This window comes from Mytilus galloprovincialis, chromosome 11 (assembly GCF_965363235.1).
Source record: "Mytilus galloprovincialis chromosome 11, xbMytGall1.hap1.1, whole genome shotgun sequence".
NCBI classification, from domain to species: Eukaryota; Metazoa; Mollusca; class Bivalvia; order Mytilida; family Mytilidae; genus Mytilus; species Mytilus galloprovincialis.
This window is the reverse complement of record NC_134848.1, coordinates 1,755,734-1,783,117: the sequence shown is the minus strand read 5'-3', so window position 1 is coordinate 1,783,117 and position 27,384 is coordinate 1,755,734. Positions and strand designations below refer to the sequence as shown.

At 34.8% G+C, this 27,384-nt stretch overlaps 1 protein-coding gene and 1 long non-coding RNA gene across 2 annotated transcripts in view; both read left to right on the top strand.

Annotated features, from left to right (window-relative positions):
- LOC143051531 (uncharacterized) overlaps positions 1-27,384 on the top strand; it is a 335,962-nt gene that overhangs the window by 110,296 nt on the left and 198,282 nt on the right. The window lies entirely within an intron of this gene.
- On the top strand, positions 23,811-27,302 carry LOC143050950 (uncharacterized). Its single transcript, XR_012970504.1, has 3 exons — positions 23,811-24,493; positions 25,927-26,137; positions 27,212-27,302. It is a non-coding gene; the product is annotated as an uncharacterized LOC143050950 (long non-coding RNA).

Here is a 27,384-nt window from a genome sequence, read left to right as displayed (position 1 = left end):
TGCCAGCTAGAGGTCGCGGAAGAAAGAGTAAAACGGGAGTTTGTAGGAGTACACCCGCATGTAATCATCGAGAAATTGCTGAAAAAGAAGCAACACCCGAGGAAGAACCAACAATTCATGCACAAAATGACTTAGAGGGGGGACATAGTGAAGATGATACCCAGTCAGTTCAGTCAGACTTTGCTAGTACTGATGTTCCTAAGGCAAGTAAAAAATCGAAACCAGAGAACGATAAGTTGAAAAAAATAAAGGAGTCAGGAGTAACAATCCCCTCAACTGCCAGACAGCCACAACAGTCTCTTCAGGGACAGACACAGGGATGTCCTGCTATGTGGCAGCCTCAACCGTCGCAGTGGCCAGGTCAGTCTTCATCTAGTGTTTCCGTCTGGCAGTCACAGGATGCCAACTGGGTGTCTCAACAATTTCCTCATCAAAGACAGCAACCACTGACGCAGCTGCAACCTTTGACGCAACTGGCACCGCCACGAACATCCTCCGTGATCGCTACATCGAATCCTATTTTTTTGCAAGGAGGGGTTTCAAAGTCTAGCGAGTCGAGCAGTGTTTGTCAAATGTACAACACGAGTGACTCTGACATCTCTGAACAGTTTCTTACTAATACCTGATTTTTTTTATGGTGCAACGTATTGTGTTGAAAGAAGTTTTGGTTTCAATTTACTTTTTGGATTGTAATCACAGCTGTGAGCTCATAGCGTGGTATGTGTTTAATGTTGCTAGTATCACATATGTTATGTACTTTAGTTATTTGTTCAAGGTACGGAATGTGCTTATAACCATGAACTGGTCTTTTTTCAAATATGACAATTAAACTGATTTAACCTGTAGAAACTCTGTGTATGACTGTCATTCTAATGTAACTTTAATCATAAACTGTTTTGTGCACGAGGGCTACAGCATTTTTGAAATAAATGTAATCACTTGTTAGATACTTTTTTACATATTATCGGATGAAAGCTGTCACTTGATTGATAATAAAATTTAATATTTTGACCAAAACTATACGTAGCAGAAAAACTTCAAGCATCCAAAATTTTCTCACAAGCGAGACAACCAGAAAACAATACATCACAGAGAAAAAACCTCTTTTGTGTCTCTCGTGATATATTTTTTTTACGAGGCAACCCTATGAAAAAATAAATGATGGCACTCATTTGAGATTGAGATGCAGATTTATCAAACATTTACAGTTCATCTAGCTAAAATGAGGGTCGTTATTGTTAAATGTTTTTTGTATGTGCTTTCACCCAGAACACTTTTTTCAAACTTAAGTTTCTACTTTTATTCAAATGTGCTTGTTGATTGTGACCAAATATAGGCTTCAAAATAAACCTTGAAAGTTTTATAAGATTCTCGCACAATAAACAATCATCCAAATCCATCCTGCTGTTAACTGTTAGCAGGCTAATAAATTTGATTCTTAAACTACAATATTACGGAAAGTGCTGATTCACTTCCTATGATAACAATCCTATGTATTAGTTTTCTTTTTCATCTAAAATTCAGTTTTTCGATCTCGTAAACTTTTTACCTGTACCGATACATGTATAAGTTTCAAAGATTTAAATGTATCCTTGACAGAAATTAAGACGAAGCGTCAGTTGACAGAAAATCTACCAAATATGAAAAAGAACAGATATGGGGTAAGTGTCAGAGAGACCACACTCTATCCACAAGAAAAAAACAGAAGAGTTAAAGGTAGGATAAGCCAAGTTGTAATTCTGGAATACGAGTTTTGTTTTAGACAAGGTTTCCCGTAGGACAAGTAACACAAAGCCAAATATATAAATATAATAATATATTCAAAAATTCAAATATCCTTGTAATACATGTGTACATTCTTTATAAATCAAAACTGTTCCATCATTTACCAACTATGCACTTATCATGCGGTTTTGCCAAGGAACTGAGCCAGCTTGACTATTGAAATATAGTCGAAGGTATTCCCTTTGCTTCTTTGCAGCTACGGTGTCTCTGTTTGGTCCAATTACCATGTTTACTTCATACATATTTGCGGTCGCTCGCCATAAGCCCGGAATCAAGTCATGCTGGTCATTTTCCATGTCAAGTTGCGTGTTCTGTTGTGTTGGATATCGTAGTCTCATCACATTGTGCAGACAAACGCAACACTCGACAATGTTTCGTACTACATTTGGCTGCTGCATCATGGTGGTAAGTAATAATTGCCATCGTTGGGCCAGTATACCAAATGCGTTTTCAACCACACGTCTTCCTCTCGATATTCTGTAATTAGTTATCAATTGTTCATCTGTTAAGCCTCGTTGAGAATAAGGCTTCATCAGATATGTTCTCAAACCAAAAGCGTCATCTCCAAGAATGAAATATGGCACATTTTTGTCATCGTTCGGCATTGGATCCGGGTCTGGAAAGCCAATCGTTTCTTCTTCCAAGCACTCTTTAAGTTCAGAATTGTTGTAGATCTGAGCATCAGACATTGATCCACAACCACCAATGTCAATCCACAAAAACTTGTAATCCGCGTCAACTAATGCAAGGAGAACCACTGAGAAAAATCCCTTGTAATTATGAAAGAGTGATCCTGTATTTGAAGGACATCTAATGGCTACATGTTTGCCATCGAGAGCACCACAGGCATGTGGAACATTCCATTTTCGCTGGAACTCTTCAGCAATATCACGCCATTCGCGCTGTGTGGTGGGACAAGAAATTGCTTCGACTTTATATTCGTCTACAATGGCTTGGCAGACTTCGGGAACAAACATAGAAATTGTATTTCGGGCAACTCTAAAGTCGTATTGTAGAGTTGGATATTTATCCCCAGAAGATAAGTGTCGTATAGTGACAGCGAGCTTCAGGCCTGGTTCCAATGCTTTTCTAAGCCGGGTATCTCTCCTTTGAATTCTGGGACCTACTCTATTCAATATTTCGTCGAACATCTCGGGCGGCATTCTCAGAAAGTTGAAAAACGACTGTTGATCCTCCATTCTCAACTCCTGCATCAGTCTATCATAGTGGCCAAACATAAGCCTTCTTTCCTGAGTAAGCCAGGGACGCACCCACCATGTTCTGGGTCTCCTTTGTTTTCTTTTTATCCTGAAGCAGAAAAGCGCAACTTGAGCATCAAGAAGAGCTTGTTGTCCTTGTAATGATGTATGAAGTAGAAGTAAATCTTGTTCCATCGTTCAACAGTACAATTACAAATGATTCCGTCTTAAAAAAAAACACCTATATATACCATATTCAACACGGGTAACAGAGATCCGATGCAAACCTGCTGCAAACGCACCGCAGACGTGGTAAAGACGTACTGCATACCGATAGGTCGTACAAAGAACGTACTAAGGTCTTTAGGAACGTAATAAGAACGTAGAATAGTCTTCGCGAGGTCGTGTTGAAAACTTCCCTAAATCACCAAGTTCTAAAAGATCGTAGTAAAGACGTAGAGCAGTCGTAGTAAGGTCCTGGTGCAATCTCCAAGAACGTAGTAAAAACGCAGTGAAGACGGCTTTCAAATTTATCACGTCCGTACTACGTCCATACGGTTCATAACTAGTGTCCTCTACGTCCTTACTACGACCAAGCCGTTCTCAGTACGTTCTTATTAGGTCTTTACTGCGTTTTATCCTCAGGAAGTTCTCACTACGTTTGTTTTGAACATGTTCAAAATTATTTAACGTCCTTCACGTCCATGAAGACCTTACCACGTCCATGCAAGTTCGCAGTACGACCATATAAGTTTGCACTGCGTTCGTACCACGACTTAGAAGTTCCCACTACGTTCGCCTACTTTTTCAGAACGCACTGGGAACGTGATAGGAACTTGGTCTAGTGTGACGGGGGCATTATAAGATTTGTTTTTCTCCACTTCGTCAATTAAAATTTGGATTTCCTGCTACGTAAATCTTAGACTATTTTTCTTACCCATGATTTTGTATATAATAACTATACATATTATATCTTTCCTTATTTAGTACTTTATAAACGTTTTTTGCGCGGCATTTCGTTAAGTACAAATGTAGGTACTCGATGTACGAGTCGTTATATATTCACGATCAGATAATCACTCCGGTTCGAAAAAACATGAACGCAGAGTCGTAAATAATGAGAATGGTCATTTTTTTATTTGTTTTTGTCTATTTAAACCAAAGGAAATGTGTCCCTAAGTCATGACAGCCATACGAGCATCATGCACAGGTATGACTACGTATCTTAGGACAGCTTTGATATACATTCTATGACATATCATATTTTCTCGGATACAAGAAATGGTATAATCAGGACTTTGGAAAGGAGACGTAGAATAGAATCTTTCGGCTAGCGGAGCAAAGCAAAAACATTACTAACCCTTTATTGGTCGAAACATAAATTAGCACATATTTGACGGTTTGTTACGTGAACATATAGTGTAAAAGTGAAGTTAAATAGACAATAAATATAATATAAGTGTCTTTAAATATTAGCTGTATTTGTACGAAGCTAAGAAACAGGTGTAATGCGAGCATAAGCCGGCTATTACTTCTGTTTCGAGCCGAGTACAAATACCGCTGATATTTTAAGACACTGAACAGTTATTGACTTTATCCTGAAATTAATTCTGTTATTGTTTGTCTTTTGAATGACACAAAAAATCACTTTATTTTGCATTTATTTTCGATTTGAAATCCCCTGAGGCAAGAGTAGTAAAATTAAATCACATATTCAGCTGGAGATTGGTTATCAAAAAAAGAATCTGGAATGGTCAACAATAATACATCGCTCAAGGTGAATAGTTATCTCTTTTACTTTAATTTATTTCGAAAAACTAAGGATTTTCCTATCCCAGACATAGATTACTTTAGCCGTATTTGGCACGACTTTTTTGGAATTTTAAATCCTCAATGCTCTTCAACTTTGTACATTTTTGTACTTGTTTGGCTTTTTAAATATTTTTTATCTGAGCGTCACTGATGAGTCTTATGTAGACGAAACGTGCGTCTGGGTACTAAGTTATAATCCTGGTACTTTTGATAACTATTAACATAACAACTTATTTTAACAGTAGAAACAAATAACAAAATATTGTCCAATTTGAAACAGAAGTGTATGAGTTGTCTTACGCTTCAGACTTGACATTCATTAAACATGCATGCTAAAATTTACATGGTTGATTTTGTTACACATTCAAGTTTTGAAATCGACAATTGTCATCTGCTGTTCGTGTGTGTATGTTATCACAAAATTGGGGTAATTCGTATTGCTCTTATGCAATGTTTGAAAACAAACACAACGTATAAAAGTAATCGTTAATTCGCATAAGCTCAAACAATACGTCATTGGAATGCGACTGCAATACACATTCTGAGGTCACGCAGGTTCATACAATACTCAGTCCATCAGTGGGCGGAGCTTTACAGCAATATCTGTATAGTATACAGATACAAGATAACGATATATGTAGGGCTGTAGGCTGTATCTGTATAGTAAAATAATTTTATTAGGGTAAAAATCATTGCAAGAACATGAAAGCAGAAATGTACACGTGCATAGTATATTTTACAAAACAGTGTGGACTATTCAACCTGTAGTGCTGTACCGCACAAGTAGTTCCTGTGAAATCAAAGTACTAGTAGGCTAACCGTTGGAAGGTCTAAAAATATAACATATAAACACTTGTTGAAATCTAAACACTTGTTTAAATCTAAACATGTTTAGATGCTAAACGCGTTTCAAAACGTACACAGAAAAAGTGTTTAGATAAGTGTTTAGGATCTAAACACTGTTTTTACAGTGTAGGACACAATATTGCAGGATAAAACCGGATCACTATCCTAGTCAAGTCGAAGGAGAGATGACTAATTGCAACGGTGACTGACGTTTGTTGTAAGATTAATTAGCATAACCTCACAGGTTTCTTGTTGTAAACAAGATTTACGGTCATTTAATGAAATGTAAGATACGACCGCGACTTAAATAAAGAAAGACAAACAAGCATTTTTTATTCAAATGTACGGTTGAAATGTTTCACCCAACAGAGAAATGAGTGGTTCAATATCAATCAAAGGCTTTATACGAATGAGTCTTAAATGACAATTAAGTTGTGAATGACGGTTGAGAAAGGGGGATTCCCAGTAGGCAAGTTGCAGTCGGTCCTTGCAAAAAGGACTCAGTATAACATTTCGGCGAAACAGATTTTCCGGTTACAGTCATATCCTGTTAAAAACATTAAGGAAAAGAAGAAAAGTAATTCAAAAACCAACAAATGTTAAGGCACGTACCATTTGATTTTTAGGGGGATTGCCTGGGATTTACATGCGAAAAAAAAAATACGTTGGTCTTCTTTTATAAAAATAGTAAAAATAAAAATTCAAATAATGAATTTGTTTGAAATTAATTTTGTCTTATAGAAAAACAAATGGACTAGATTACTGTTTTCAACCAAGGTACAATCATAGTTGTTTCAAAAACAAACAAGTTCAAAATTATCCCTACCCTTTCCTCTCCTTCCCCTCTGAGAAAAACAAATGGTCCGTACTATTGACTTTTAATTTAAAATAATAAATTAATAAATTTAATAAAAGGAATTACTGACTGGGGATTATTATCAATCAGGCACAAATGGACTGGGGCGTGTGGGGTTAAACATGTTTTGTATGTAAATACTTAAGCTGTGGAACATTTTGTTATCATGTGACTGTAATAGAGTATTACCTTCTGTTGGGTGGAATTGTGAAATAGGGGTCAATACGTCCTTGTTCCATCCTTTGTCGCTTTAAAGGCATCATGCCTGTCATTTTTAACCTAAGCAATCCTGAGTATTCGAGCGTCACTTGTGAGTCTTTTGTAGACGAAACACGCGTCTGGCGTATATACAAAATTTAGTCCTGGTATCTATGATGAGTTTATAAACTTTAATAATGACCGAGGGACGTTGGTCAACTCCACGGTGGCAATTTGCCAAATCATGTTACGTTAAAATATTAATCAATAATTTATTACACGTAAATAGAAACAAACAAATTATTTATATATAACGAATTGTCCCATACAAAATAGATATACGTGAAATGACAAGGTTAACAACGATATCTAGTGGGATTAATTATAGTATAGTCCTAATAAAAAGAAAAGTGCAAGTAAGAGGTGCGTACACCCTCTACGGCCCTCGTTATCTGCCACTGGTTATTCTGACTAGTACCCGCAGTCATTCAGGGGCTTTGCTGGTTATTTATTTAGTGGTTTCTATAGTTAAGTAAACAATGTATTGTTCTGAGACCATCCTAAGACACGTCCTAGTTATATGACAGTTTCGTTGACACAGCCACAGATGTATTATAATTCTTCGGTCAATGTAAGCCCACGACGCAAAGACTCGAGGACTGACACAGATCCCTCTGCTGATAAATAGTTTATTAGATAGTTTATTTCTCATGAAACCATGAATGTACAAAGGTTATCCCATAATTTATCTGGGAAATGCCACGTAATAATCTGATAGTATAGAAGAATGAAAAATAGGTTTCTACCAGGTCGCCCCAACTGAGTGCGTGCTTGGGATCGGGTTGCAAATACCAATAGCCGACCAAGAACGACCCTAGTACTTCATACGTATACGTGCAAAGCATTCACGTTACTAATAGATTACCAGAGTCGAGCGACGTTAACTAAAAATATAATTGACTACTTTTGAAATAAAAATAATTTGGCCATGGCCAATCATCTAAGTTTAAACATTTCAAATATGTGACTCTGGATTCGTCGTACATTAAATTAACGTCAAGGTTAACACAGATATAATTGTTTACAAACCTTATCTAACCTTGAGCTATATATGGTCTGCTGTGAATAATACAAAAGGAATCATGAGTATACCTCCTGTAAGCAAAGCTTTAGGTGTATATACGAATCACCATGTCCATCCATTCGTGTGTCCGTGTCCATCTGTCATTTGGTCTGCATGTCTGGTAAACGCAGCTCCTCCGTAACGAATGGATTGGTATAGAAGGATGGACGGTTATAGTACAAGACATGAGGATGTGCATAGAGTAGTGCGGAATTGGGGAATGCTATTGTGAGTAGACTCACAATTATAGTTTCAGCTTCCTTATTGTGAACATTACATTTTCTATGGATGAAGTTCCTTTATATGGAGGAAATATCCAAATTGATTTCATGTTATGAAGTTTACATGATTTATGTGGTAGAGGGTTGCTGCTTACAAAGAAGCTCATAAAACCTAGGGTATCGGCCAGATAAAATTGCAGTCCTGCCTTGACTGATTTACGGACCCATCACGAGTTGGTTGAACATTAGGGGATATCTGAGACACGGATATTTTCCAAGTGTTGATACCACATTCCTCTGTAATCTTTCTCAAGTATGACATCACTTAGAATGCTCGAGACTTGTCAGCTGAATTATACATGACCATCAAGACTAGTGTCACATGTGGAGCAGGATCTGCTAACCCTTTAGGGGCATCTAAGACCTCTTCCAGTATTTGTTAGGTATTTGTTGATCCTTAGGTTTCTGTGTAGTGCTTTGAAGACTGGCGCTGGTCTTTTTTTATTGTTTGATTTTTTGCTATGACGTGTGTGCGATTTTAGTTTGTCTTCTGGTAATGAGTTTGATTGTCCCTTTGTTATAATGCATAAAAGCAAATTCCAAATACTTTACATAACAATATAAGCTGAGTATTGTAGTTGCCCTTATAGAAACATACACTATTGTTGTTCAAATAAGAAAAGACAACCCGAAACAAAGATAGAGATGTGAAACAGCCACATGAAGTACTCTGGATTTATACTTCCCTATTCAAAATTCAACTCAATTATATATATTCTAGTATATAGTGTTCGGTAGGTGCATTAAAAACCTCAGAATCCGTGTTTTGGCGCTCGCCTATAGATAATTACAATATTGGGCAAAATTCAGAATGAAAACAAGACTAAAGGTTCTACAGAAAGAAAAACATCTAAATCATATCCTGAATTTGCTTTTGCTTAGATAACCCATTTCAAAAATGTTTAAAAAATTTACATTGAAGCAGAAACTTAACTTAACTTGGGATTTAGCATATATGCTGATAGAGAGGTAGCATTTAATATATATACCACTGTTATTGTAAATTAGATTTACAGGCGGAAAGACAGGGATATAAAAAAATAAGCCCCGCTGACAATTTGTCACGGAAACATTAAAATAGAGTCGATTTAAGCCAGGGTTACACATTCACGATTTTTAATTTAGATTTTTACTGTTGTCCTTGACAGGACAATTCTAGATTCGAATTTGTCCCAAGTCTGATTAAGATCCTGTGAATTGTAACTGAAAATTGAAACGTTTACGCGGCGTTCACACAGTGCCGATTATTGCTCCCGTTTGAAATCAGACATCGTTTAAACACGAAAAGTAAAAAAGTCGGATTCCACAATGATCTGGTCCTATTTTTGGCTAAATGCTGTTGTAAACGTTCGTTACATATTCGAACGGATCGAAGCACCCCAAATAGTTAGATGCGTCTCGTAACATTCGGGAACACTCATCCGATTTTGTCTAGTCGGATTACAATCTTGATTATGTCACGACAGACTCTGCTGTATCGGATCAAAATCGTAACAATGTTCTGAGTTACAATGTAGACTTTGTCCTATGGACCGGGCATGATCTGGTGCGATTTGTCATTGCTATGTTTTGCCGGTTGAATCCACATCCTGAATACGAACCGTCTGTGACGAAACCGTTCCGGAACAGTCCCGTTATTAATACGAAATTAGCAATAGGACCCTCGTCTGAGTCCTGAAAATTACAGAACACGATACGAGTCTATACAAAGCCGTTTGAAATGTTGTCCAGCAAACTGTGATAGGGTTGTGTTCCGACAGTACCTGATCATCCCAAATATAGAGACAGTTTTCTAACGGATATCTTCCATCAGCGTCGGTTCACTGTCTGGTCACTGTCTGATGTCTGTTGCGTCGCATACAGCTTAATAGGGACGCTGTCGAGATATATTCGGTCGTTTTTAACCATGGAAAAGATGCAAATCGGACTAAAATCGGATGGAGGACGGGATAATCGGTACAAGTTTGGATGGAAAATATTTTTTTTGACGCTTCCAGAACAAACTGATTGTTGTTGTGATTAAATGAAGGTTTTTCAAGTTTTAATAAAAGTTTTAATTTTAAACAGGACGGACGTACAAATCGTGAATGTGTGATCCAGCGTGTTAAGTAGACGCGTGACCTAGCTGGGGTGTACTTTGGCGAACTCTCTAGAAATATGACATACGGAAGATTCAATGAATGAATCGTCCAAGAGATAAACAAATGTTTTTCACTGTTTATAACGCGAAAGAAAGTTAGTAAGTTTTATTTTAAGCTGACATATGATATACATAATACCAGACAACAAATGAGCACCATTCGAGAGCTCTTTAACCGACTATCGCATGTATCGAAATTGTTGCGGTTTAAATATTTTCTATAAATGTACAGGTTGTGAAATTTTCTTGTTAAAACTGGTCAGGGAATTCTTCTTGACCCTTCAGCGTGTACATTCATAAACGGTCAGTAGAACACACATGCATTTTCTTTCACGGTCATCATTCGATCAATAACCAGTTATCTATTCTAGTGAATGAAAATTTATATTTTTGATGTTATATTTTTTCTTTAAATACAAAAATGTACATCTATAATATACGTGACATAAATTTTCATTAATCGACCGTGTTGACATCTTTTTGCGCAATTTTCTATTTAAGTAGACAATCATCCCTAAATTTTATTTGTATAAAATCAATTTCACCACGATGCAAGACCAGCAAGCTATATGATTAGTGCACTAAAGTTTAACATTTACCTGTCAACTACTACAATTAACTACTCTATCATTTAACAAAAGGGCAATTGTAAGGTCTTTATTTTAATACAAATCGTTCTAAATCTCATTCTGTAATATATTATAGACTTTATTTGTAGCATGCAGATATCAAATTAAAATTGTAAACCAGATATGGAAAAGTCATTGTTCGTTTATATCTACAGAAACACGGCACTCCAATAACTATTTACGTTGTTTGGAGAATTAACAAGTTTAACAATGTTTCATTTGGAGATAACTTACGAGACCAACACACTTCTTATTTTTAAGAGTTCAGTAATCTTAATTCAGACCAGAAGTGTAAAAAATGAGAATAGACCGAATTATATCATGACTTTCTCTGAAAATTGAAAATTTATTTTTTCAAACAAAAATTGGTAAAAAATCTAAACCAGGAAAATGTTGTTTTTTTATTATTATTTATTATTATTTTCGGAAAAAAGTGGTTTTTTTTAGGAAAACGCAAATTCTTATAAAAATCAAAGCAAAAAACAAGAAAAAAAACACTTATGAATTCTTCAAATAAAATAATATGCAAACATAGTTTTTGCTCTTATCATTCTTAAAACATAACCAATGTATTGTCGCCCTAGGCTCCACTGATACAGTTCCGGGCTCTGCCAATAACACCCACGTCTCGTTAAGGTCAACTCATTTAGATATTTAAAAATAAAATCTAGACCATTAGTCCGATCTGTAAATGTATCAACTGTATATTACAGTGTGGGAAGCTGGTGACGGAACTGTATGGTTTTCTAATAGTTTGGTTATTCGGGAGACTGTCAAGCGGGGCTCCGACATATGACATATGAAGCTGCTTGATGAAAATTTTTATGAAATTCATCTTACTGTTTAACGTTTCTGCTTCAAGTTTCGGTAGCTAAAACATTCAACATATAAATATGAATCAATCAAATGGTAAAAAAGTTGAAGAGTAAATATCGCGTATGGCCACCTCTTGCGTCGATAAAAGCAGTCAATCGCCGACGCATTGATCCAAGTAATCGTTGAATAAATGCTTGTTGAATGTTATTTCACTCTTCCACTAAAGCGGCTCGTAGCTGGTTGACTGACTCTGGTGGTTGATGACGTCTGCGAAAACGTTTATCAAGTTCATCCCATAAATGTTCAATGGGTGATAGATTTGGTGATAAAGCTGGCCATGGAAGAATGTCAATGTTATTTTGTCCAAGATATTGTGTTGATACACGTGCCACGTGGCACCTAGCATTGTCCTGTTGGAAACTATGCCGATTTCTATGCCTTGCAATGAATGGTTGTACAATGGGAGAGAGAAATATATCACGATAACGAACTCCAGTAAGGCTTTCGTTAATGAACGTCAAGTCAGTTCGTCCACAATGCGTGATTCCTGCCCAAACCATCACACCACCACCACCAAAGCGATCACATTCATGTACACACGCGTCTGCATAACGTTCATTTTGACGTCGGTTCACTCTCATTCTGCAATCACTTCTACGTAAGAGAAATCTTGACTCATCGCTAATAATGACGTTTTGCCACCTTACACGATTCCAATACAAATGTGCATTTGCCCAATGTAGGCGTGCAGTTCGATGACACTGTTTTAGAATGGCTCCTACTACTAGACGTCGTGAACGTAAACCAGCCTCTCTTAGCCTATTACGTACTGTTTGGGCTGATATCCTTGGATAATGGCTTCCAGGTGATTGTCTAGCGGTAATTGTAGCTGGTAAAAAAAGATTCCTGAGATGTGTGAATCTTATTCGACGATCTTGGCGTAACGTCGTTTCTCTTGGACGTCCACTACGTCGTCTGTCATTTGAGAACCCAGTCTGTCTTAGACGACTCATTGATCCTGTTATTGTCAATTTAGAAACACCAACGTTGTTTGCGACGTCAATATGACGCATATCTGCTTGTACCATTCCCACAGCTCTATCACGCTCATGTTTGCGAGGCATATGAAATCCCCTTTTGTGAATGTCACCTTCAATCACCTTTTGTTTACATGTGTCGACCGGATATTTAATCACCCTCATTAAATTGAAAACCCCTGTTCGGACGGCATAAATGTGGTTCGGCTCGAATTCAAAAAGACGCTAAAATGACGTTATTGTCCGGTAAAATAAAAACAAAAGTGCAGTACCCTACAGACTTATGACTCTTTTCGAACATATAACTAGTCGCAATAAATATTATTTTGTCAATAAAAAATATTATGAAAAAATGTTGGGTATCGTTTCTTTTTTTGATTTGTATATAGATTCTACCACTGCATCGAGTGTAATACGATATTTATCCACTCGAGACAGTTACATTTTCAAATTTTAAGTCCGAGCCGCCTCAGCAAGGACTTTTAAATTGATAATTTAACTGTTGAGAGTGGATAAATATCGTATTACACGATATTTGGTGGTGGAATCTGTTTCTCTAATGATTTTCTAACATTATGCAGGCAAACATATTCTTTCTTTTCGAATGATCTGCAAAAAGATGTGTTCTTTCTATGTGACGTCGTCAGGCATGGTCGCCTTTTTCATGCCGTCACAATAGGAAATTCAGAGGAAAGCAAGAAAATTCGACGTCACAATCTGATTTTAACCAATGAAGTACTGAGATCAAACGAACCACACGTTGATTAAATTTTTGGTATACAATGGGTGCAGAAAGGGATAAATTGACGAAGAATTAGAGAAATATATATATATATATATATATAACTAGTTATCAAAAGTACCAGGATTATAATTTTATACGCCAGACGCGCGTTTCGTCTACATAAGACTCATCAGTGACGCTCAGATCAAAATAGTTTAAAAGCCAAATAAATACAAAGTTGAAGAGCATTGAGGATCCAAAATTCCAAAAAGTTGTGCCAAATACGGCTAAGGTAATCTACTCCTGGGGTAAGAAAATCCTTAGTTTTTCGAAAAATTCAAAGTTTTGTATACAGAAAATTTATAAAAATGACCAAATAATTGATATTCATGTCAACACCGAAGTGATGACTACTGGGCTGGTGATACCCTCGGGAACGAAACGTCCACCAGCAGTGGCATCGACCCAGTGGTGTAAATAGTTATCAAAAGTACCAGGATTATAATTTTATACGCCAGACGCGCGTTTCGTCTACATAAGACTCATCAGTGACGCTCAGATCAAAATAGTTAAAAAGCCAAATAAATACAAAGTTGAAGAGCATTGAGGATCCAAAATTCCAAAAAGTTGTGCCAAAAACGGCTAAGGTTATCTACTCCTGGGGTAAGAAAATCCTTAGTTTTTCGAAAAATTCAAAGTTTTGTATACAGAAAATTTATAAAACTGACCATATAATTGATATTCATATATAAGTAACAATAACATCTCCATGCCTTATATATCATGTACTGTAGTACGACGCTAGATTAAAACTGACGAGGAAAGGTAACACACGGCCACTGAAAGCTTTATTTTTGTAGAGCCCATGTGGCCGTGTGGTCTAGCGGGACGGCCGCAGTGCAGGCGATTTGGTGTCACGATATCACAGTAGCATGGGTTCGAATCCCGGCGAGGGAAGAACAGAAGATTTGCGAATGCAAATTTACAGATCTAACATTGTTGGGTTGATGTTTAGACGAGTTGTATATATATATATATATATATACATATTTATCAATTTGATCTTTTTTAGAACAAGCACTAGGCCACCGGAAGCTAAATTATTAATTCAATCTAGATGGTCTAGAAAGAGCGATCGGCAACTTGAATATTAAAAAAAACATTATGACGGAATTTACAAAGAAGTAGGTAGGAAAGTGCGATCTTTAAATGTACAATGTAAGTCTGTCAATGGGGCGGGGGGGGGGGGGGGGTTCATTTCTCAATAACATCAAATAAACTTATCATAGATACCAGGACTAAATTTAGTATATACGCCAGACGCGCGTTTCGTCTACAAAAGACTCATCAGTGACGCTCTAATTCAAAAATGTTTAAAAGGTCAAATAAAATACGCAGTTGAAGAACATTGATCATTTTGGCATTCCACCTTTTCAGCTTTTTTTTTCTTGATGCATCTCTACGTCATATTGTGAATGATGGAAAGGGCGATTGTTATTAATATATATATCAATATTAATTCGATATCAAGTTATTTTTATAACGCAGACAGAAATATCTGTTTCTTTTTTTAGCCATTACTTGGCGTTCATCGACTCCGTCTGTCGTCGTCGTTTCCGTCTGTCGTCGTTGTGCGTCTAGTGTATACTATTTCAAACAAAGTTCTACCAACAAATAAGTTCAATGACCAATATTGTCAATTTTCCCCTAAAGGTGTTATTGCCCTTTTAAAAAAATCACAATTTGTTCATTTAATCTGCTCCTTTGAAACTGCTGAAACAATTTCAGCCAAATTTGGGCCGAATGAGTTTCAAAGTATCTACTATAAATTTTATATTTAATTTCTTTGTCAAGAACCATAGCAACTAGGACTAAAATGGAACATATGGGTAAAGTGCATTTCTTTGATTTTGAAGAAAATAAGACAGATACAAAGACCATTTCAAAGGAAATTTTAAGTCATTGATTAATGTACTATATTGAAAAACAAACAAAAATCATAGATAAAAGAATTACAGGTGAAAGATTCAAGTTCTTGAGAGCTTCTTGTTGGTTTTTTTGTCAACTTTTATTTTTCTGTTTCATAATTGTAAAAAGAAAGTTTAATTTTTTATTCAAGTGAAAATGACACTAAATCGAAGGCGTGAAGGTGGGAAAGAGCGATCGTCAACTTAAATTTTCTTCTAAGTATGAAGTTTGTGACATAATTAACAGTTGTGGGTAGGAAAGAGCTAAGGCCTATATTTCGTCAGTAAAAGGTTTATAACACAATAACATAAAAAAAGATCCTTTTTGCAGCTTTTTTTCTTTGATGCACATCACTATCCTATTTTTAATGAAAGGAAAGGCGATCGGGTTTTATCTATGTTTGCGGCTAAACGTTCGATATGGAGTTGTTCTAATAACAAAGACAGCGATATGTTTTTCTTGTTTTTGCTAATAATCTTTTTTCTATGTCATAATTAAAAAAAAAACTTAGTGTGATTGGGTTTTTTTGTTTGCAAGTGAATATTAATTTACTTTAAGGTACAAAAGATCAATCAACAACTTAATTTTTACCTAGAGAATAGTTTATGTCAGGATGATTACATTATGAATATTTTGGTATTCTGCCTTTTCCAACTTTAACACACATCATTATCTTTCTTGTGACGTTCTGCTTATAAAAATGTAGACAGCGATAGTTGTATATATTTTCATGTTTCTATGTATTATTTCAACCTTTGTTTCACTCTGTGTCACAATGTGTAGTGTTCGACAAAAGGAATGTCATTCGTATGGGAATTTATGATAGAATAACAAGATATAAATCGTGTATTCGTATCTGTAATTTTATAGTCGTTATCTTTAAAGCAAATCTATAAAACTATCCTATACATTTTAAAAGTGATGGGCGATCATTGGTTAAATATGTTTGATTTGGTTTTAACCGTTTAAATCTCTGGTTTAGAGTTCTGTTAAGAATGTACACAGCGATAGTTTGTTTGTATGTTTTTTTCTACAAAAACCTCCTTTTTTGTTTTAATCGGAAGGAACATTTCGTTATGAATAACGTTTTTTTCGTCAAGAGAAAAAATACGTTTACATTTTAACAACTTAAATTTATTTTAGCAATGGACATTAATTTTGACAAAATAAAATATTCAGATAATGTTTGCTTTCCGCATTTGTCATCCAACTCTCTTTCAATTTCCAACTTCAATAGTTACACATCATTATCTTTCTTGTTAAATTCTGCTTAAGTTCGCTCTTTATTTGAGAATACTCTTTCTGGGTAGTTATTGCATGATCACTGCATTATTGTGCAAGTTAAAGACTTTGAAATATTAAACTTGCACGGAAGGTAGGAAAGTGCGATCGTCAACTGAATATTTTCTTAGTTTGGAATTTAAGAAATGATGTAAACGGTTGTACATGTACGTAAGAAAGAGCGATCTTTAGCTTCAAGTTATTCAGTAAGGGTTTCATGACACAATTACATAAATAAAAGGGCCGAAATATACCAGTGGCTTTGAAATGATTTTCAGTAACTGCAAGTACTCTCAGATCTTTACTATTGTCTTTATGTTATATATAAGATGTTACATGGACAATCATACCACATCTTCATTTTTTATAGTTTTTATTAGGGACAGGCCGCTGGCTGAGCAAACAAAAAAGGGGGGGGGCAATCATGCTTCGGTCATTCCATATATAATCAACCAAATTGTCATACAAAAGGTCCTACTTGGACCCGCCTTTGCCACTAAATAGTCCAATATTTCCAAAAAAGGATTTAACCTCCAATCAATCAACCAATCTCTGAAATACATCAAGTTAATGTTTTTGGTGGGGTTCGTGTTGCTTATTATTCAGTTTTATATGTTGTGTCGTGTGTATTTTTTTTGTCAGTTTGTCTTTTTCATTTTTAGCCATGGCGTTGTCACTTTTTCGATTTATGAATTTGACTGTTTCTTTGGTATCTTTCTTCCCTCTTTTATTAATGCCTGCGTCACACTATCCCGATTATTATATACGATGGACACCCGAATGGGAAAATTTTAATTTCGTACGAAGTTGTTCCCGATCTCGTTAAAATACCAAAAAGAGACCGAACCAAGAACGATGAATAACGAAGTCTATACGATGGTGCCGAAATTATATATGATAGCAAAAGATTTTTGAAGGTTACCGAAGACGTGTATTTAAGCTTCATATCTCAGCCGAAGCCTACACGATGGATCACGAAGGCTATGTACACGATGGATTACGAATGCTACACGATTGATTACGACGATGGTGCGAAAACAAACAAGATGCATAAAGGTAAAATACATGTATGTACATAATACATGTATGAAAACGATCAAAACGGCGTTCTACCTGTTTTGATTTTTTTATGGTACGAACATAATTTCGACAACATATCGTATCTGTACAAGGCTGCCATGCATGGGGGAAATCGATCTGTTTGTCTAATTCTTATGAAACTTAGTTTATTGTCCCCTCGCCTACTACATGTAAGTTGCGTGTAGATTAACTGTTATGGACACTCTAGAACAAAAATGCTCAAAACTTGGTATGGTGTTACTCGTTAAGAAAATCTTAAGCACTATTGACTTTAAAGTTCAAAGGTCAAGGTCACAGTGGCAGTTGTAATACATGGCAATATCACCCTTGTGGACACTCTAAAACCATTATGCTTCAAAACACATTTGGTATGTTCTTCCTCTTGTAATGATCTGATATTTTTTACGTTCAATTTACAATTTTCTGCATGTATATGACACATATAGTGTCCATATTTTTCCCCAATATGTGATATACGAGGACATGCCAGGCTCGGCATTGCCTTGTTTGAACTGTAAAATGTGTCTACTAGTCTGAATAATCACCCATATTTATGCCCATGTTTTCTGGTCTATCTTAAAGGTAAGGTAATGCAAAACGAGCTCTTTCCAGTTGAATATCATTATAATATAGACACACGGAAGGATGTGGGGAAATCATCAAATGCGACAAAATATGACATATAGAAAACAAAATGGTTATGGAGTAAACATTCGTGTGACAACAACTCAAACGATACATAAATAATCAGAATAACGAAGAAAAAGTTGGTTTTCCTATATACATGTACCTGCAGTGTTGGTGTACGAGGCGCATTTATGATTTTCATTATGTTACTTGATATGAAAAATTGACAAAAAATAATATAATACTTGTAAATGTAAATCCTGAGCCTGTAATAGCTGATCTTGTTCTATTTGAAATAATAGAAACAATGCAGTTCCCTTTTTTTGTTAGAATCTCATAGAATCATATGATATGAGTTCCATTTTTTGTGAACGTCTTTTTTAATTGTGGTCTTAGACTGACCAGCTGTGCATATCGCGCATGGCACTTAAAATGTATTTTAGCGCGAAAATTAAGCTTACATTTTGCTGGATTTAATGCCGTCGTAGTTCCATCTTTTCGCCTTCGTACTTGTATTCGATGGCAACACGACGAGATTACGAACATGTTAAAAATTAAAAACCTTTCCCGAAGTTGTCCCAGGAGGCTTGAAAAAGTGACCAATGGTTCTACGATGGTTAAAGATGGCACCACGAATAGCCCGATCTGGAAACGATTAGTCCCGATTTAGAAAATTTCCATAATCGAGTTGCCATCGGCGTAAAAATCAGGACAGTGAGACGCGGACATAAGGGCGATCACTATAGTGATGTTTGATTTAATTTCAATAATTTTGCTATATCATAACAAAGGGTTTGCAGTTTAGCTCAAAATGAAAACAGCGATAGCATGCTTCGAAGGGCTAAGTGAGCTTTTCTCATCACTTGGCGTCATTCGTCCTGCGTCAATCGTCCTGCGTCCGTCGTCCGTCAATTTTTACAAAAATCTTCTCCTCTGAAACTACTGGGCCAAATTTAACCACTCTTGGCCACAATCATAATTGGGGTATCTAGTTACGTGTCCGATACTTGTTTGGATTGATAAATATTTTGATACGAACGTCACTGATGAGTCTTATGTAGACGAAACGCGCGTCTGGCCGGAAATATAGGGTTTTTTTTGTGTAAAAAGAGTGCAAAACATTTTTTGTAATTTGTGATAACGAATTATTTAATTGGTTAGAACGGTTTAAATTCGTTGAATTAGTAATTATCATTTTTTAGTAATTTATGATTTCTGATTAAAAATCATTTTCACAGATGTTTAGCACACCTGACCCACACTAGAATGTGAGATTTTCCCCTTAGGTTGCACCTGTTGCTGTTTTAAATAAAAAGTCTTATTCGCTGAAACAATTTGACCAAATGTTACAATATTTATACGTTATACTTTTTACCACAAAACACAATCAAACTTGTAATTGAAGAGCGTCACTTTTACAGTTCATAAGTTCATAGGTTAAGTCCTTTATTAATGGAAAAGTGATAATTCTGTCGTTTCCCTTGTCAACATTGAGTTTGCCTCAACCAATTGTTAATAAAGGAAGCTATTAAAACAAGAGTTCCAAATGGTGAAGTTGAAATCATCCCTTCGTAAATTTAACGGAAGCCATTGCAATTTGGTCAGTTAATTAGTAACAACGATTGGCCATCTGGTCAGAATGGGCAAATTATATGAAAGACTTACTGCTTAGTTTATTTCCATTTTTCTCTACATGTAGTTGTTTTAGTGGAGAAGACAAAATGTTTAAAGTTGAGAGATCTATGGACGACAGACGGACGGACGAATGAACGGACTCAAAGTGTTGACAAAGCGTTAAAAGGGAGGTACAAATGTTAATACGTATTCTAAAAGGTTTGGCAATTGTCACAATGTCACCTTTTATACAAAATGTATGTGTTCGTGCCTCAAGTTAAGAGTTTCATTAATGTCTGGAAGATTTTAATGGAGCTGTATAGATCTTCTGTGGTCACAAATTGTATTACAGCAAAACTAACGGGATGACTTCATAAACCCATCCTCTGTTTGTTATTCATAATGGTTCATATATATTTGCGTCGACTTAACAATCGATACCAGCACTGTATAAACTTTTCGACATACAATGACTAAATTAAATTTGACATTTCAATTAAACAGTGTATTAGTTTACTATGAACGTCGAGTTAATCAAGTACATAAGTGTTAAAAACCGTCACGCTAAATGCCTAAGAATCCCGAATAAAAAGTAATAAATCGCCATCAAAGGGACGTGTTGGTAGTTATTCTATATATTGAGGATTTTGTCAAATCATTGAAGTCGTCTGTCATTGCAGTTAAAAGAACTGATTTGAAGATATATACCTTGGATACGTAAATGTTTGAACTGAGGCGGTTGACCTTCATCGCCGAACAAGTTCCGAAAATGAAGATCGCGAGAAGGAATATACAGAGAAAAATTTGCCCCCAGTAGCAGTATTTGATCCTGTAACGAATTTAGTGTTAGATTCTAAAAGGATAAGCGTGGAGTTTTGTTTAATTAAGAGGAAAATTAAGCACGATATTTCAATCTTTCGTAACAGTTTCCGAGTTTTAAACTTATTTCTGTGGTGCATGATAATTTAAAAGGAAAAAGTTGTGAGAAACTTTTCTTGGTGTCTAAAGTTAATATACCGAAAGATACAGAATTGGTTTTGGACTATGGATAGACCTTGAGAGATAGGATTCTAGGAAACCCTTGAATGACCGGATAACTCTGTCGCTTCTAAATTAAATGTAAAATGTCAATTATCAATTGGTAAGTAGGAAGACAATAATTCATCGATTTATTTTTATATATTCAAATTCAATATTTGGTAAAATTTGTCTAGAGACTAGGTAGTAGTGGTCAGGCTAGCGCTTCGGGCACAATTTGTAAGTTGTGCGTACAAGTTTCAAGAATTGAAATCTATACTTGAACAATGTTTAAAGAATGACTGTAATATCTGTTTCTTTCTAATTAAAGTTTGGATCACATGTTTGATGTTATTTCGAATAGATACTACAGCCTACCTTAACTTATTAAGAAAGAAAAAACATTTTTAATTTCATTAAATTTGTTCGTGTCTAAAATATACGTAACAGTGGGGATTAGTGAGTGACTGGATTGAATGTGAAACAATTTCATATATGTTTACAAAAGATCAGGAAATTTGGATATTTTATCGAAAGGTCATTTATTATTTTACTGCATGCATAAATTGATTGAATAGATCAAATTGGTAATAAATATCAATAAAGATATACATTGTATTCCAGAATTCGTCTATGCAAATCACAGGAAAATAATTAATTGGTTGCGTCAATACAAATATTCAGCGATTGTTTGTCAACAAACTTTAATATACTTTGTTCTAATAATAAACATTATGCAACTAGACAACAACAAAACATAATAATCAGGGCAAACATGTACTAGATAGAACATGAATAAGGGCTAATGGACCGGGATTCTGTTTTATACAATATAACAACTAGTTTGATTTTATATGAGGCTTCACACCAGTCCATATGGACTAATACATATAAAGGTAAACAAGGAATGCAGGATATAACTACCGATCGAAAGCAAGGTAAGTAAAAGGCAGTGGCTATGTTGCCGGCTCCGGACTATATGAAATACATTTTATTGAAAAAAATTATCATGAACACACATGATATATGTGGCTACTAGGTGAGATTTCTATAATCTTTTAGTCTTCGACTAGATAAAGGATAACCATACTTTCGTATGTCGAACAGTTTCACCACCAAATAATAAACGGAAAACTTAATTAACAATCCTAACACAACAACCTTATGTTCACTATTTACATTAGGATCTTTAAGTTTTAATGACTTTATACATGGGAAGTTTACAGTTTTTTTACTTTGACATGGGAAGTTTACAGATTTTTAAGACTTTTTACATACAAAGTTAAGAATAGTTCTGATTTTTTACTTTAAGCAGTTTGTTTTATTTTGGTATAGTACTATTTAATGTAATAACACTTACAGAATAAATTACATAAATTCTTTTTAGATAATTCGTAATTCAGAAAAAAAACTAAATTCATAGTCTTTGACCTTTAAGAATTGACCTTTATATCTTTAAAGTAATATGGCACTAATTTATTTACTGCGTATTATGAGGGTAAATAGAAAAAACGACTTATTTAATGTTAATTCACATATTCATTAACTGAGACTTTAAGATTTAATAAAAAGGATTATACTTTTGAAAATTGTATTAAGTAGACTAGATTTTCAAATGTTTGTTTAATTATTCATTGCTGCAACACCCATCCTTGGACCCACTCTTCGTGCATGTTTTTTGTTTGCTTGGTCTTTCATCACCAGTTGATATCGTGCATTCTGTATAAGGAACACTGACCTTCTTGATTGGAATTTAATTTTGAGATATCAGGTCAGATGTGACTCAGTAAACAGTTTATATGCTTGTTTTGTCCATTAATACTTGTATTGTCATTTTATATGTGAGGTTTTCTTCAAGCACATCAACATTTGAGGTCAGGATGTTCTTACTTGTTCGTAAAATTGTTTGTCTTAATAAGACCGGCAAAATAGCAAAACTCTATACAAATCGCTTTTTTACCGAAGCCGATAAAATAAACCCTAACTAAGAGATGGATGTCCATCAATGTCTTTATCATTTTTATCTTTTATAGTGTGACGGTTATTTGTATATTTTATATATTCAGCTAGCCTATGTTCAAAATATTTGTATGTGCGTACTAGGTATGTAAAGTAGATGTAAATGATAATACTATAGATTTTTTTTTCAGAGGCTATAAATTGTACATGTACAGTGACAAATGATAACAGTGTGAATGTGAAAAATTGTGAGCTCTGCACATCGTCCTCAAGCAATTTTCGTGCTAATGGCAGAATAAAGTAATTAAAATAGCTGCCAAGGTAGTGTGAATGATATGATAATGTACATGTAGTTTGGTATGAACTTTAAAGTTTTCTTGCACTAATCTTTGAAATGAAGGAGCTGAATAAGGACTACAAATTGATATAAAAATGTGTGTACACCTAAGTAATACATGTATATTCTTATGGGCCTCAGGAAAAAACAGTCCTACAGCTTACGATGTTAACCTCTTTAAATATGAAAGAAATTGTTATTATATAACATTTACAGAGTAAAAAACAAAAACACTGAAATAAATGTAGATATTGTTTTCAAATCTATATATTATGTATATTGAAGCTCAACATTATGAAAAAATCACACAAGAGAAGAAAAACATTCAGATTACAGAAATGAACTTTGCATTATTTTCATAATTAAAAATTCTTAAAACTTAAAACTTTCTCATAAATTCTGTTGATACAATGTATACTTCACATTTTGCTGCGCTTCAACAATACTTATTTATCAGATGATTTGCATTATGTTCAGAATATGAAGATGTAACCTGTAAGTGTTATCTATAAACTTGTATGTGGGTTTAAATGAAGAAGAGAGGAAACCCAACATCACTATTACAACCTAAAGATTTGTAAAGATCTATATTCAGTCATAAACTATCATTATAATGTTTGTTCCATTTAACGTTTCTAAATTTTTTTCTACAATTTTAATGTATCTAAAGATCTAAATTTATTTGTAGGGGGAAATCATCAGAAATTTATGTAAAGAGGAACCTCCTAAATGAAAAGACAATTCTGAAACAAAATCAACTAATGTACAAAAGATTGATGAAACTCATCAACAAAGGACAAACAACACAAAAACCTCTTATGTTGTCCCGAAAATACGTCAGATCAAGCACAGAAATTTACTAAAGGCGAATTTTCAAAATTAATGCTGGATAGAAGCAATATGCATCTCGATATTTTGAAATATATTCAAAATTGTTCAACTACATTAAATTAATGCCAAAAGTAGGAGACCCCGCGAATAGTTGTGAGGACTATGCTGATAAAACTAGGAATTTTACTTAGGAGCAAAGATCATCAATCCTAAAATATTTATGTGACAATGTTCATCCAATCACCTTGCAACACCTTGATGTACATGTACCAAGTCTAATTCATGTCACTATTACATGCACTTTGATACACAGACCATCCAACTTTGATTCAGGTTTGTCTGTTTTTGCTTCTCTTTTATTTCTGTCAGAAGAATATTGACTTTGAAATTTTGCTTAGTTTACATGTATTAGTTTGTGTTTAGATTTGTTTAAAGGCAACTACTTGTGATAAGTCAATGGGATTTGGTAAGTAGGTCCGAGACCACAATTGTCGTCCCTTGATTAATATAGTCCCTAGTGTTAACAGTGGGTTACTTGCCAATAATTTTTATACCCCTTCCAAGTTTATTTCTCCATGTTTAATGCCTCAAATTGTAAGTAGGGGGTGAAATTACACTGTAAAAAATTTGGGTCCAGAATTTTACAAGAAAGTAGTGATTTGGTCCAGCTGAAAACAGTTCAGGAGTTATGGTGTTGAGATATTGAAAATGAAAGTGTGAGTTTCAGGTTAAATTTTTCGGTCAAGGTAGTTTTTGATGATGTTGAAGTCCAATCAACTTGAAACTTAGTACACATGTTTCCTATGGTATGATATTCCTAATTTTTATGCCACATTAGATTTTTTACCCAATTTCATGGTCCATTGAACATGGAAAATTATAGTGCGAGTGGGGCATCCGTGTACTTTGGACACATCCTTGTTCTTCCAATTTTAGTTTGTTTGTGACTGTACAACCATAAGGTCAAACCAAATGATTGAAAATAGGAAATATGGTTGATTCCAATTTTGTAAGCTAGGACAAAAGTGGCCATTGAAAGAAATTAGTTGTCTTAAAAAGTATGTTTGAAATGGACAGTCTATTTTTATGTGAAAAAGTATAATATTCTTCAAAAAAACTTATTTCAAATGTGAAAACTGTAGATATAAGCTGTTAAAGGGGAACCACTAATGATATTGTTATATATAAAAAAAAAAAAAGAGGATGTGGTATGATTGCCAATCAGACAACTGTCCACAAGAGACAAAAATATGGGCTTCACCAATGAGCAAAGCCAATACTGCATAGTCAGCTATAAAAGGCCCCGATATGACAATATTAATGTAAAACAATTCAAACAAGAAAACTAATGACCTTACTTAAATATAATAATGAACAAAAAACAAATATGTAACACATAAACAAACGAAACGACAACCACTGATTACAGGCTCCTGACTTGGGATAGGCACATGCATAGATAATGTGGCTGGGTTAAACATGCAAATTTTTTTTTACATTGGCATTTCCACATATATCACATTGCATTGCACTTTCAGTTTCATTCATCAGTCATTAACGTTTTTTCACAATTTAAGGTTAAGTTTTATTTGTTTTGAATGATTAAACCATTTGCATGATTTCAAATGTCATATCCACTTTTTCCTACCTGCCCCTGGAGGACTTTTGAATTCAGTGTTTGTTTGAAATAGCACATCCTATTGATGGCCTCTTTTTCAAAATTTTATTAAAAGTTTCAACTACATAGTTAGATCTTAATTTTTCAGGCTTTTTACATCATATGGCTGATCTAGATGCTGTTTTAAGAGCACAGTCTGTACTGTTTGTGATTGAAGAAGAAGTGGAAACAAAGCCAGAAAATCTGTTGAGTCATACAGATATTCTGTTTAATATGTCCCGAAACACAAACTTCAGCGAAGACCTACTTTAGAAAAGATGCATGGCAGCTTGTTTTAAATACTCTCAAAGTATTAGAAGGTACACAAATGTAACCAGTCTGAATATTAAAAATAGAAAACTAACGACCTTATTTAAATATAAAAATGAACAAATATGTAACACATAAACAAACCACTGATTACAGGCTCCTGACTTGGGATAGGCACATGCATAGATAATGTGGCTGGGTTAAACATGCAGGTTTTTTTTACATTGGCATTTCCACATATATCACATTGCATTACACTTTCAGTTTTATGCATCAGTCATTAACGTTTGTCACTATTTAAGGTTAAATTTTAACTTAACTGCTGCAATCAAAGAATTTTCATTGCTTTTTTAGCTCACCTGGCCCACAAGGCCAAGTGAGCTTTTCTCATCACTTGGCGTTCCTCGTCCTTTGTTCGTCTCCGTCGACATCGTTGTTAACTTTTACAAAAATCTTCTCCTCTGAAACTACTGAGTCAAATTTAACCAAACTTAGCCACAATCATTATTGGGGTATCTTTTTGAAAATAAAAATGTGTGCAGTGACCCAGGCAACCAATCAAGATGGCCGCCATGGCTAAAAATAGAACATATGGGGTAAAATGAAGATTATAACTCTGAAAATAAAGCATTTAGAACAAATCTGACAAAGGATTGAATTGGTATCTAGTCAATATCTATTTTCCCTGAAATTTTCAGATGATTTGGAGAAATGATTGTTGGGTTGCCTCCCCCTCAATTGGTAATTTGAAAAAAAAATGCCTTTTTTGGTTATTATCTTGAATATTGTTATGGATAGAGATAAATTGTAAACAGCATAAATGTTCAGCAAAGTAAGATCTACAAATAAGTCAACATGACCAAAATGGTCAGTTGACCTCTGAAAGAGTTATTGCCCTTTATAGTAAATTTTTAACAATTTTCATTAATTTGGTAAATTGGTTTACAAAATACTTTCCTTTCTATCTAAAGGGCCAAGTTTATTATAGATAGAAAAATTGTAAGTAACAAGAATGTTCAGTCAAGTAAGATCTTCAAACACATGTTTGTCATGAATCCATCTGTGTCCTTCATAGACTAAGGTGAGCGACACAGGGTCTTTAGAGCCTCAAATTTATGTTTTAGATATGTATATTAGTAACACTCAGAAGTATTATGATAAGATTTCTCCATGCCAGACAAGAAAAGGCAAAGCTTTAATAGGTCCATTTGAAGGTGAGTTTCATATTAATGAATATTGAAAAAAACATCTGAACGTAAGTACGTATATGTGGAATAATTGCCATTGGTACCAAACC